We start from the raw sequence: 12,956 nt of genomic DNA, 5'->3' as shown, positions 1-12,956 counted from the left end.
AGCCTCCTGAATTCTCTCCCTGAGGGACTGGACATGTATCTTTAAAGCGTCCAGCAGCCCTCTGATAAGTGGCCGAAGGTGGATGGGATTTACCAGCACAGCCATGGGGAGTCCTTGCTGACCTTTCTCATACGTGGCCCTCAACCATCTCTGACAAGCCTCTTATCCTAATGGTGATGGGCTTCCCACATTCCTTGGGATCAACACCACCAGACCAGTAAGCCACATGAGATGTTATGGACTGATCACCATCTGGACCATCACCTAAAAAAAGACCAGGTCCCCAAAAGCCCACAGCTTTCTCATCACTCAGTAATATCTGATCACCCCCTGTAAGTGAAACATATCAAAGATATTCAATTTCTGTTTTGCCTGGCTTGCATGAAAATGTAACTAGCAAGTCACTGAGCTCGGGCCCTGTCCACAGAGTGGTATGGATGGCAGTATGGGGGTTTCCACCCTGTGGACTTGTACATCTCTCAGATTTAATAAGAGGTTGTACATCCTTTGTCTCCACCTCCTATTCATCAACACTGTTTTCAGAACCTCCTCAGATATCCCCATCCCAGTCCTTGGGGTCCATGCCTGCAATTAATTTCTGGATTTGGGAAACACCGGGGGGGATTTTGCTCGAGTTAACTGAAGAGAAGCTGCTAAATTAATGTATGCTGTGATTAAGTTACAAAATACGTACCCATCATTAACCAACTGACATGAGATAAATGCTTTCTAACCACCTGCAAAATTAGGGGATATTTTTCAAGTTTTAGATCCTTCTGCATGACAAGAGGGAGACAGAAGATTAAGTGATACATTGTTTAGAAGCAGAGTGCTTAGCTTATATTTAACTAATAATTAATAGATGTATTGTAAGTAAGAAACTAATCAATTATAAATTCATAAATTATTTCTTGGTACGGATGTATTCTATGTTAAAAATTTCCAAAAAATTGTAATGAATGATAGAGGGAACTAACTAACTAACTAACACTTTAAGGGTGCCTATTTTAGAGCTTTATGTAACCAATTATGTTAAGAAAAAACAGAACCTCGTCAAATGACAAGGTAAGAAGTTTTACAGCACCTAGATGTAAACTTAAGGCACCTAGCTGTAAACTTGAGAAGACGAGATAATGAAGATTTACAGCAAAAGGAGGGAACCAGTCTGGTTTCAATCGACTTGGCAGCTTGGGTTCCAGTCAATTCAACATAATGAGCCAAAGGTAAAAAGTTCACTGTGACGAAGCTGAAGGATCCTTCATCCAAAGACCCCTAAAGACCCCTCCTCAAGACCACCAGATGGCACTGAGCAGGTGCAACAGGGCAGGGTCAAGGAGGAGACTATGGAAATGATTACCTGGGACTCATTTTAATAAGAAGCGGGGAAAGGTTATGAATATGTATAGTTCCTGGGGTCATTATGAATATGTAATGCTTTACTGTATTTAAACACACCTCATATTGTTAGAAGTTGCGCATGAATGGTGGAACGATCCCCCTTGCGCCCAACGTCGAAATAAACATACCTGCTTTATAACTTTGTGAGCTGTAAAGTTTTATGATTTTATAGGTTGTAAAGTTGTTTCCGCGCATCATGAATATGTAATAATTCTGTGAATATAAGCAACACAAGAGCATCTAGTCGTTGGAGCACTTATGAAGGATGATCCCCAGTGTTCCCCAGCACTGATAAAATAAAGAATGCCACTTAACAGTATAATTGACTCTGCTGTTAAGTTTATTTTTTTGTTTCATAACGAGCTTAATCCTTTGTTCTAACAAACGCACTCTCTCTCTCTCTCACTTTAACTCTGCTTTCAAACAATCTATTTCCAGTAGTTTTTCAGAGTCATGCCTCTCCAAATGGTTATAGCATTTTCACTGGTCCCATGCTTGCTTTAAGTAGGCTAACAGAACAGCGCAAACAACAGCACAGACAACAACACAAGGAACGACAGCACATGTGGCTACGGTCACTGTGGGACCAAACCACTTCACTTCCACCCAATGTGTGCAGGTCGGTGCACAAGGATTATTACAGCTGTACCCCCATAATAATGCCTCCATTTCTGATATCCTGCTGACTACGCCAATTTAAAATGTCATGGAAGCACCTCAAAGTCAATTTTAGGCAGATAACAAGTTTCTAAACAGACTTTATTCTAACTAGAAAAGTATAGACAATAAACTGACTAGAAACAGGCTTTATACAATTATTTAGCACTCTGACAACATAAAATATGGATTCGGAGATTATTGGGGTACGACAACATAAGAATAATGAGGATTTACAACATGCATGCATACACTCACAAGAAACAAAACTAGAGGTCTCGCACTCAAGGGTATGCAGAAGAAATGATCACTTGCCTGGGTTAGGCAAGGGCTCATTCAAGGATATATCCAGTAGAGAAAAATTACCACTCACCACAGGAGGAGGTGAGGTGCTCTCAATCCCAGGAAGTTTCCTCAGACAGTGTCCCAGTCTAAGGGGAGGGCTCCAGTTCCCAGACCCACTGCTCCGAGAAGACCACTCAAAGGGGCCTTTGGCAGGGACCCCATTTTATAGTCTGGTCAGATGTGGCTGTGGTCATTACAACATGGTCCAGAAGCTTCTCAGCTTCTCTGGGTGCCTCCTTTGTTGGCTACTCTGTCAATTAACTGAGGGTTCCACCCCTCCTGCCCCCCCCAGCCAGGGGGGAGGTGAAGTCACCCTGCCCTGAGGTATGGGAGGACATGACTGTCAGCACCATCCTAGGTGTGTACATGGGGACAGGCACAGTAGGGCACAAAAGGTGCTAAAGAGTCATCAGCTGCCCTATTGAAGGCTCCAGATCTCATCAGGGATATGTGCAACTGCCACAGTTACATTTAATGGCATTATGTAGGCCATGGGGAAAGATAAAACAGGGTCAGTGGGCCTTCAATACCTATCAGGTTGATTATATGGGCCCCCTGCCCCTGTCTAGGGGGTGGCAATATGTATACATTGCTGTGGATACAGTGTCAGGACTAACTACAGGGGAAATGGAATTATTCACACCAATGGATTGTGAAGTGGGACCACAACCTATTGATTTAGATGCAAAAATTCATATAATAACTCCAGAGAATGCTGTATGGTTTTGTACCCTGACTTCTCCTCTTATGTTACATCCTTGGCTAATATCAGATTCTCATGTTCTTGTATTTCAGGAATCTTCAATGAATACCTGTGCTATATCTAGAGGAGACAGCATTGGAACAGTGTTATTGGTGTCGCAGACCTAGCATCAAATTGAAGGCCAATCTGGAAAAGCACAGGCCACGGCTTTCCAGTCTGTGTGGGCAATTATCCCCACACCAGGTTGTTAAAAACAGAGTAATAGTAGCTGAAGGAGCTGGAACAACAGCATATATATTACTGGAAGACGACGACACTCCTGTTTTTCGCCCCTAACACAGGTTGGCTCATCGTGATTGCAGTCTTGTATCAGAAGCACACGCCCAGGACATATTTCTTCAAGATTTGAAACAAAGAAATAAACTTAACAGCAAAGTCAATTATACTATTAAGGAGGCATTCTTTATTAGCAGCACTGGGGTAGCACTGGGGATTCTCCACTATAAGTGCTCCAATGACTGGACGCTCTTGTATTGCTTATATTCACACAATTATTGCATATTCATTACAATTTTTGAAAATCTTTAACAAACAATGCATCCATCCTAAGAAATAATTGCATAAAGTATGAAGATAGTTATTTCATGGTATTTGCTGTCATCTAGCGTCCTTTAAAAGGTACTGCAGTCTCTTGAGGGGGCTTCTGCAGGTCTTTTCACGTGTCCGCTTATCAACCTTTCCACGCTGGTGGCTCTTGGCGCAAGCGCAATTAGTACACAAATAAGTAATTGATTAGTAGCTTACTTACAATACATCTATTAATTATTAGTTAAATATAAGCTAAGCACCCGGCTTCTAGACAATGTATTACTTAATCTTCTGTCTACCTCTTGTCATGCAGGAGGATCTAAAATTTGAAAAAATATCCCCTAATTTTGCAGGTGGTTAAGAAGCATTTATCATGTCATTGGTTAATGATGGGTACACCTTTTGAAACTTAATCACAGTATACATTAATTTAGCAGCTTCTATTCAGATTAAAATATAAATACTTAGCTTTGTTCAGCTTCTACTGTACCCAAATCATTTGCCTTTAATGTTTAGGAGAAATTAACAGCTGCAAATCTCTTAACAATTATGTGTTTCATTAGCATGACAACCTGGTAGCTGTATCACAGATTTGTGCTATCATAAGGGATTTTGACATTAATGTTTTGGGGGATTTTTTTTGTTTTGTTTTGGTTTGGTTTTTTTTTCTGAGTAGGTAATGGCTGTAAATACTGCTTCGATTCTGAAGGCATGTGTTGTTTCCACATCGATGATAAACTAGCCAGCATAGAAGATGACATTTAACATCTTTGGGACTAATGTATCAAGTGAAACAATCTATGTATGATGCCTGCCTGAATGACTCGTTTACTTCCTTGACAAGATGAATGGGACATCTGATTTAAAGCATTATTGTAGATATATGTTTATTCATTTATCTGTATGTATTTATTGTATGCCTCTGTAAATTGCTCTGTGCTACACCTCACAGGCCCAAATGAACACCTGTGGCTTTGCTCGCCCCAGCAGAAGCAGTCTCCTGAGCGAGAAGGTGGAATGTGTGGGAATAGCGCAAGAATGGTGAGGAGGAGAATTGTGACTGCAGCTGGGGTGTAGAAAAAAAACCTCTGTTTAGGTAACAGGCCTGTGAAAAAGGTGTAAAGGCACCTTGAGACTCCTGCAGGCAAAGATCAAAGCAGTATGACAAACTGTACCTGCATGAATCCCTATATATAGGCCAAAATGAGCAGGCTTGTTGATCTTCACCAAGGGCTGAATTCTGCAGTGCTTGCATCTCCACTTGTGTGACCTCTGCCTGGGAGCTTAAGTGCTGTTTTGGAGATTCCATGGTTAGAGAGGTAACAAAAAAAAATTTACTCTTTGCGTTGCATCTATGGCCTCTGGTTGTTCTTGAGACCTGCCTGCTTTGGCTCACACACTGGTACATATGCTCCATGCAACCTTGGCATAGACTACCTCAGGAGAGGATATTTTAAGGACCTGAAGGGGTGTTGGTGGGGTTTTGGCATAGCAGCTGTGGAGACAGAGGACATTAAACAGCTGCCTACTTTGCCTGGTCTCTCAGAGGTACTTTCTGTTGTAGGATTGCTGAGGGTTGAAGACCAGCAGGTGCCAATTGCTACCACGATGGTGCATCACCAGCAATATTGCACCAATCGATACTCTGATTCCTATCCAGAAGTTGATTCATCAACTGGAGAGCCAGGGGGTGATCAGTAAGACTCACTCACCTTATAACAGCCCCATTTGGCCCATGCGGAAGTCTAGTGAAGAGTGGAGACTAACCATAGACTATTGTGGCCTGAATTATTATTACTAGTATATTAGTGTTATTTTATTAAACTGCGTTTATCTCAATCCACAAGTTTCTCCCTTCCCTTTTGATTCTCTACCCTATGTAGGGGTGGGAGTGAGCAAGCAGCTGTTCTGGTTATATTGATAGCTTGGGTTAAACCATGACAGTGTCATTCTGAGCTTGCAGCTTCTTAGAAAGCAGAGGTACACCCTAAGCATAATCAGACAGAGATCTCATGATCCTATTGCTTCAAGGGAGGACATGAAGCAATAGAATCTCTCTTCCTGCAGATCACTGAAATCCATTTCTTCAGTGAAGTAACAGCTCCAGGAGACAGGTACACCACACTAAATCATTACCATAATCTTCTGCAACTCTAATTGCAAACAGTTGTTGCTACAAATTGTCACTCAGAACACCACCACTATTTGTCTGGACATTGTCCAATACAAACAGGCCCTAGTCCATGCTTGATGTCAGGTGCTGCCACTATTTCTAGATTTCATTTTTTCCTCATCTACAGGAACTCTTCAGGTTTTTTGCTTTAGTACAAAACAATGATTCTGGGAACCATTTTGGAAGAGGGCATTTGAGGTAGAATTGGAAAGGACAATCTAGCTTTGAAATTATCACATACCATAGTGGTTCTGCAAAAATATCCATGTATTTTCAGAAATAGAAAGGCATTACCATAAAGCCCTTTTTTTTTATTTTTAAAGCTATCACTTTGCTATCCATAAAGCTATTTATCTATTTTCATTTGCTTAGCTCTATTTATAATGTAAGGAGAAACAAAAAGTAGTCAACAGAGTAGTATCTCTCAAAGCCTTGAACATGGGCAAACCTTACAGGTTAGTGCCATGGGTTTCCATTTCCTTAGATGACAGAGAAAAAGCAATGGCAAACTTCTAAAGGAGACTGGAAATACTTGGGTTTAGTAGTCCCAAATATCACAGGTGATAATGTACAGATGTCACACTAAGTCAAGGTCTGCTGTTTCATAGACTGAAGCTCTGTTTGCTCATAATTTCTTTATGCTACTATACAGTTGTTCACAAAATTACCCTTAACTGAAACAGTGTTTTGTAACAAGTGTTCTTCTAATTTGAAATGAGTAAAATCCTTTTTATAAAAGATGCTTCCAGCAGCACTCTAATAGTACCTCCCAGCACAGCAACCAAAAGTGACAATAGCCAAAATATAAAATAAAGAACAGATACACAGACAAGGGCTTTCAAAACTGCAATTCAGTCACCTAAATGAGAAACCTGCGATTTCAGAGAGCTGAGTACCTCAGAAGAAATCAAAGAAAATGATGGAGCAGCCAGTACTTGCACGAGCTAGAGTACTCATTTAGTGAACAAAGCCTACATTTGGCTATTTCTTCATAGTTGTTAAAATCTTGCTCAGAGCTCCAAACTCTGTACAATGTGCTGTGTCCACCATATTGACAGCCTGATGGCATGTATAGCTAATATACTGATAAATCTTAAAAATTTTGTTATACTAACAAATTATATTTTCTTCCACATTGCTTTGTCTAATTCCTAGCTAATTCACCTTGATACTGAGCTTTGCCTGGTGAGCATAGTTAATTTCTTGGTTTTTATTAATGAATAAATAGCCTTCTGTTTAAGTGAAGTCTTCTGGTTTATATCATTAACAGACCTGTAGGACATCTACTTGTCCACTGAAACCATCAGCTCAACAATATCCTTTACATTCTGAAATCCATTAAAATTAATCTGATGGCAAATACAATAGAACAGTGGAAAAAATACTTACACAAGTTAAATCTGGGTAGAAATCCAGTTTCTTCTTCAAAGGTGCAATTTCTTATAGAATCATAGAATCGTTTCGGTTGGAAGAGACCCTCAGGATCATCATGTCCAACCATTAACCTAACTCTGGCACTAAATCATGTCTTTTGAGGGTCCTGGGATGAAGTAAGACATCTTTCTCAAGCTGTCTGCTGCTTGACTCCGAGTCCTGGGCAGGCCCAGTCCCTTGGTTATTCGGTTGGTAACCACAAAGATGGTATGAACTGGTCTCAAGCTGGTCTCGCTACCTTATCTTCTAGGAGCAAGGGCAATATCTCCTAACCTTCTCCTGCTTTTCTCAACAAATATTCTCATGACTTAATGCCTAATAAGTGGCTAACACCTAACATCTGTGAACCTTATTCTTATTAACTTAGTAAGTGCCTAAAATCTACGACTCTTATCTTTATTAACTGATTTTATTACTAATTACTGATTTTAGGTATCGCCCTGGGGCAACTTGAGGCCATTTCTTCTTGTCCTATCACTTGCTACTCAGGAGAAGAGACCAACACCCTCCATGCTACGACCTCCTTTTAGGTAGTTGTAGACAGCAATAAGGTCTCCCCTCAGCCTCCTTTTCTCCAGGATAAACACCCCCAGTTCCCTCAGCCACTCCTCATAGGACTCGTGCTCTGGACTCTTCACCAGTTTCGTTGCCCTTCTCTGAACTCTCTCCAGCACCTCAATGTCTTTCTTGTAGTGAGGGGCCCAAAATGGAACACAGTATTCAAAGTGGGGCCTCACCAGCACCGAGAATAGTGGAACTATCAGGTTCCGAGTCCAGATGGCCACACTATTTCTGATACAAGTCAGGATGCTGTTGGCCTTCTTGGCCACCTGGGCACACTGCTGACCCGTTTTCAGCCACCTGTCCCAGATCCTTTTCCGCCAGGCAGCTTTCCAGCCACTCTTCCCTGAGCCTGTAGTGTTGCATGGGGTTGTTGTGACCCAAGTGCAGGACCTGGCACTTGGCCATGTTGAAATGTATACAATTGGCCTCAGCCCATTGATCCAGCCAGTCCAGATCCCTCTGTATGGCCTTCCTACCCTCCAGCAGATCAACACTCCCACCCAATTTGGTGTCATCTGCAAACTTACTGAGGGTGCACTCAGTCCCCTTGTCCAGATCACTGATAAAGAGAGAAAACAGAACTGGCTCCAATACTGAGCCCTGGGGATCACCACTCGTGATTGGCTGCGAACTGGATTTGACTCCATTCACCACAACTTTTTGCACCTGGCCATCCAGCCAGTTCTCAACCCAGCAAAGAGTACATCCATCCAGGTTGTCCTGTATGTGCTGCATGATGGCACTCAAAATGATCTGTTCCCCAACCTTCCCTGGCACCAAGGTCAGACTGAACAGCCCGTAATTCCCCAGATCCTCCTTCCAGCCCTTCCTATAGATGAGCATCACATTTGCCAACTTCCAGTCAAAAAGGACCTCCCCAGTTAGCCAGGACTGTTGAAAATAGTCTGCCTTTTGCAAGTCCAAAGTAGCAGTTCTGCTTACTGCCTGTTCCAAGAACAGAAAATTCAATCATTTCATGAATACTATGCTCAAGGCGACCTCCGACCATCACATCACCCACAAGTCCTTCTCTGCAAACAACAGGTCCAGTGGGGCACCTTCCCTAGTTGGCTCACTGACCAACTTTGTCAGAAAGTTGTCTTCCATGTACTCCAGGAGCCTTCTAGATTGTTTCCTCTATGCTGTGTTGTATTTCCAGCAGACATCTGGTAAATTAAAGTCCCCCATGAGAACAAGGGCTAGCAATCGTGAGACTTCTCCCAGCTGCTTACAGAATATTTCATCTGCCTCTTCATCCTGGTTGAGTGGTCTGTAACAGACTCCCACCAGGATATCTGCCTTGTTGGCCTTCCCTTGATTCTTACTCGTAAACACTCAACCCTATCATCACCATCATCAAGCTCTAGACAAGCAAAACACTCCTTAACATATGGGGCTACCCCACCTCCTCTCCTTCCTTGCCTATCCCTTCTGAAGAATTGATAGCCATCCATTGCAGCACTGCAGTTGTGGGAGTCATCCCACCATGTTTCATGATGACAACTTTATCATAGTTTTCCTGTTTCACAATAGCTTCCAGGTCCTCCTATTTGTTGTCCATGCTACATGCATTGGTATAGGTGCACTTCATTTGGTCTGTTGACCCTGTCACCTTTTTGGGGTGAGAAGCCCTAATTTCTATGTGACCATTCTCAGGTGCTTCCATGGTTTCTAACACATCAATAACCCTTGTGTTTTTGCTGCCGCACAGCTCTCCATCCCTTTCCTCCATTGAGATAGCAGACCGAAGGACCTCAGTAGCACCCCATCCCTCAAATGTTGGCATGCTGCCCCTGGGTTTGCCTCTGCTGTGCCTAATTTTCTCCCCTTCCCCCTTCAAATGTAGTTTAAATCTCTTTCAATGAGTCCTGATAACTCCTGTGCAAGGATCCTTTTCCTCCTTTAAGACAGGTGCATCCCATTTGTCACCAGCATGCCAGGTGTCATATAAACCCATCCATGATCAAAAAACTCAAAATTCTGCCAGTGACACCAGTCCCACAGCCAGGTATTGATCTGCTATGTCTTCCTGTATCTCCCCTCATCAGGGGAACAGAGGAGAACACTACTTGTGCTCCCAATCCCTTAACCAGTTGTCCCAAGACACTTAAGCCCCTCTTGATTGCCTTCGGATTTCCCATTGCAGTCTCATCACTGTCTACCTGAAAAATTAGTAGAGGATAATAATCTGAGGGCCTAACCAGGGCAGGAAGTTTTCTCTTCATGTCTTTAACCCTGGCCCCAAGGAGGCAGCAGACTTCCCTAGGAAGTGGGTCCGGTCTGCATATTGAGCCTTCTGTTCCCTTCAGAAGGGAGTCTCCTATGACAACAATCCACCTTTTTTTCTTTAGAGCAGCTGTTTTGATGGAGGGTGCAGATCAACTTATCCTCTGCGGCACCTCCAACTTAGTTGGACCACCTTCCTTAATACTGTTGTTCGGTTCCACTTGCAGAGCCTCATACCTGTTGTGTAAGGAGACCTGGGAAGGTGGGGTAGTCACAGCAGAGACCCTCCTTCACCAGGCAGGAACATAGTACCATCATCCCCTATCCCTTGAGTCACTATGTTCTGCCATGCAGAGAGAGGGTAGCAAGTCTTCTGTACCACGCTCCCTATCTACCTGCTGGGCCTGCCTCAGGGAAGGTAGGATGTGACTCCAGTGGTCTATCTCCCTCTCCCACTCCCTAATACTCTTCAACCTACTCACCTTCTCCAGGAGCTCTGTCACTAAGCAGAGGAGTCCCTCTACCTGGGCACACCTCCCACAGCTGTGCTCACTGCTGCCATCCAGTACTGGTGTAAGAGCAGAGCATACCCTGCAGCCTGACACCTGGGTGGCAGCATCTTCCCACCAGATCTTGGTCTGGATAGCTGCATCACTTATGGTGGCTGCTGACCTTGTGGAAGCCACGGCTTTCTGCCTCCTTCTTCCTGCAGTCCATCCAGTTTCTGTGAAGAGAGCAAGGCAGATTATATTCTATAGTTTTACTTGCAGAAGTGATGCAAATCAGTGAAATAGATCCACATTATCTACCGCATTTCAAAATTCACGGACGTTGGTGAGAGCTTTCATGATCCTTCTTAAAACCCATGGAAAACTAAATATCTGCTATTCATTCAGTTATCAGTCAGTCCAACTCAAGTTCAAATTTTACAGAGATGCCAATTAAGTTATCTTTCTTCTGAATACATATTCAGATATCTTTTTCTACAGGATAACCACCTGATCTCAGCTCCCTGGGAGGGTATTTCAGATGAGAAACCACCAGACAGAGGACTTCAACTGTCAGCGTCACTGTAGGCCTGAGAAAGAACTGATCCCCAAGGAAGGGATACATTTTCATGCCTATGGCTTCTGTGTGAAAAGAGTTTTGCACATGCAGCAGCAAAAAGACTCTCCTTATGCTTGCATTGCTTTGCTTATTCTGTTAAGAAGGATAAATAATTTCTCTTTGGGGCTGAAAATTGAGCACCTTCCACAGTCCTCAACTATTTTCAAATAAACAACTAAAAGTAACAAAAAAATCCAACAACAAACAAACAAAACCCAACCAAACAAAAAACAAACAAACAAAAAACCAAAACCAAAACACATGCCAAAAAAACCACCAAAAAAACAAAACACGCATTCCAAAGATAAAGTCATTTGTGCTGGGCAATTCACTGAGCTCTTGGCAAAGCAGATATAGAAATGTCAGGGAGTCAAACCCACCCTTATGCTCTGGTTCTAGAAGATGACAAGTCTAGAAAATTGCCTATGACTACTTGCATGTAAAATTCCAACAGAAATTATTTTTGGTTAGTACTTTTCTGAAACACTGTGCAATGTAAACATTGCCACCTGCTTCATGAGAACAATATTAAAAAAAACGTCAGGAAATCTATTTTTTCTTGTTCAACTTAACCATATGCAGGAAAAGGTAGGAAAATAAATGGGGAGAAAGACTAAGTTCGCATTACAGTAAGAGCAAATAATATTAAAATGTTGTGAGTGCAGACAGAACAACACAAATACATATTACATGTGTACAATGCTTCAGCACTAAGCTGGAGAATCTATAGCTAGTAACTCAAGAAGTGTGCTTTTTCCTTTAACAAATTATCCCACTGGGCTTACAATACAGCTGAAAAATGTTATATTTAAAGACACAAGGAAAACAACGACAACCCCAACAACACAGTGCGGCGATTAGGGATGATGCATACCAGGACGCGGACAGAGATTCACGCAGAGGCAGAGATCTTGTTTTGGAAAAAAGGCACAAAGCCTGGCCAAGCAGAGAGCTGACCTAGGCCACCTTCTTTATTCACCATTGACAATTTATAGGATTTACAGGTACAGGCCTGGACTAAGATGTTTACAAAAGGTGTTTTTCCACTAATTGTTATTAAAACACACTAAACTCATGGGACGTTTGTCTCACTTGTTTTTCCACTCATTCACAGACCCGGCCCAAGGACATTCACACATCCCATGCACTTGGGGGCAGTTATCCGGCCCGAGATACCATTCTCGCGAGTCTGGGCTATAACTTTTTACAGTTATGAGAAACGTACTTCAAAATAATCTGTCCAAGACCCTTTATATATTATTATGTTAGTATTATGTCCTTTGACCGTCCAGATGGTCATGTTAGTATTGATCTTCCTTTATTATCCAGGTGGCTGGAACCGCACATCTTTCTTTGCCACATTTTACTTTCAAAAAACACAGAGGTTCAGAATTTGTGTTTCACTCAACCTCCTCCCCTTGCTCTGAAGTGTTTGAAAGCAGGTTTATTTCACACAAATTAGAAAGAATCACCTGGGTCATTCCACAAGTAATTGCAATACAGAGGCAGCCATATAACAGGAATATCCACTCCGTTTATAACACAAATCACAAAGAGAGGAGGCAGATCACAGGCTGCCAATTTCTTTCAGTGGCAGGGAACTTATTCCATGGAAATTCTCTGGTAGGTGTGGGAACAGCAGGATGTGTGGTTGCAGCTAAAGAGCCTTGGACAGGTTATATAGAAGTATGTTTTTTATGAGTGTAAGGAGTGATAGCCCAGGCCAGTGAGAAGGATATCTTGGGCTGGAAACATCTTACA

General features: G+C 42.4%; 1 protein-coding gene across 1 annotated transcript in view; it reads right to left on the bottom strand.

Annotated features, from left to right (window-relative positions):
• The window catches only part of LOC308051385 (protein ARK2N-like), a 91,340-nt gene extending 89,793 nt beyond the window's left edge, over nt 1-1,547 (bottom strand). Inside the window, exon 1 of the mRNA XM_080361806.1 lies at nt 1,527-1,547. The gene's annotated coding sequence lies outside the window, so the exon portion shown is untranslated. The remainder of the gene's footprint in view (nt 1-1,526) is intronic.
• Nucleotides 1,548-12,956: the final 11,409 nt, after the last annotated feature.

The sequence above is a fragment of the Nesoenas mayeri genome (genome assembly GCF_963082525.1).
Source record: "Nesoenas mayeri genome assembly, chromosome: W".
Classification (NCBI taxonomy): domain Eukaryota; kingdom Metazoa; phylum Chordata; class Aves; order Columbiformes; family Columbidae; genus Nesoenas; species Nesoenas mayeri.
This window is presented reverse-complemented; position numbering and strand designations above follow the sequence as displayed.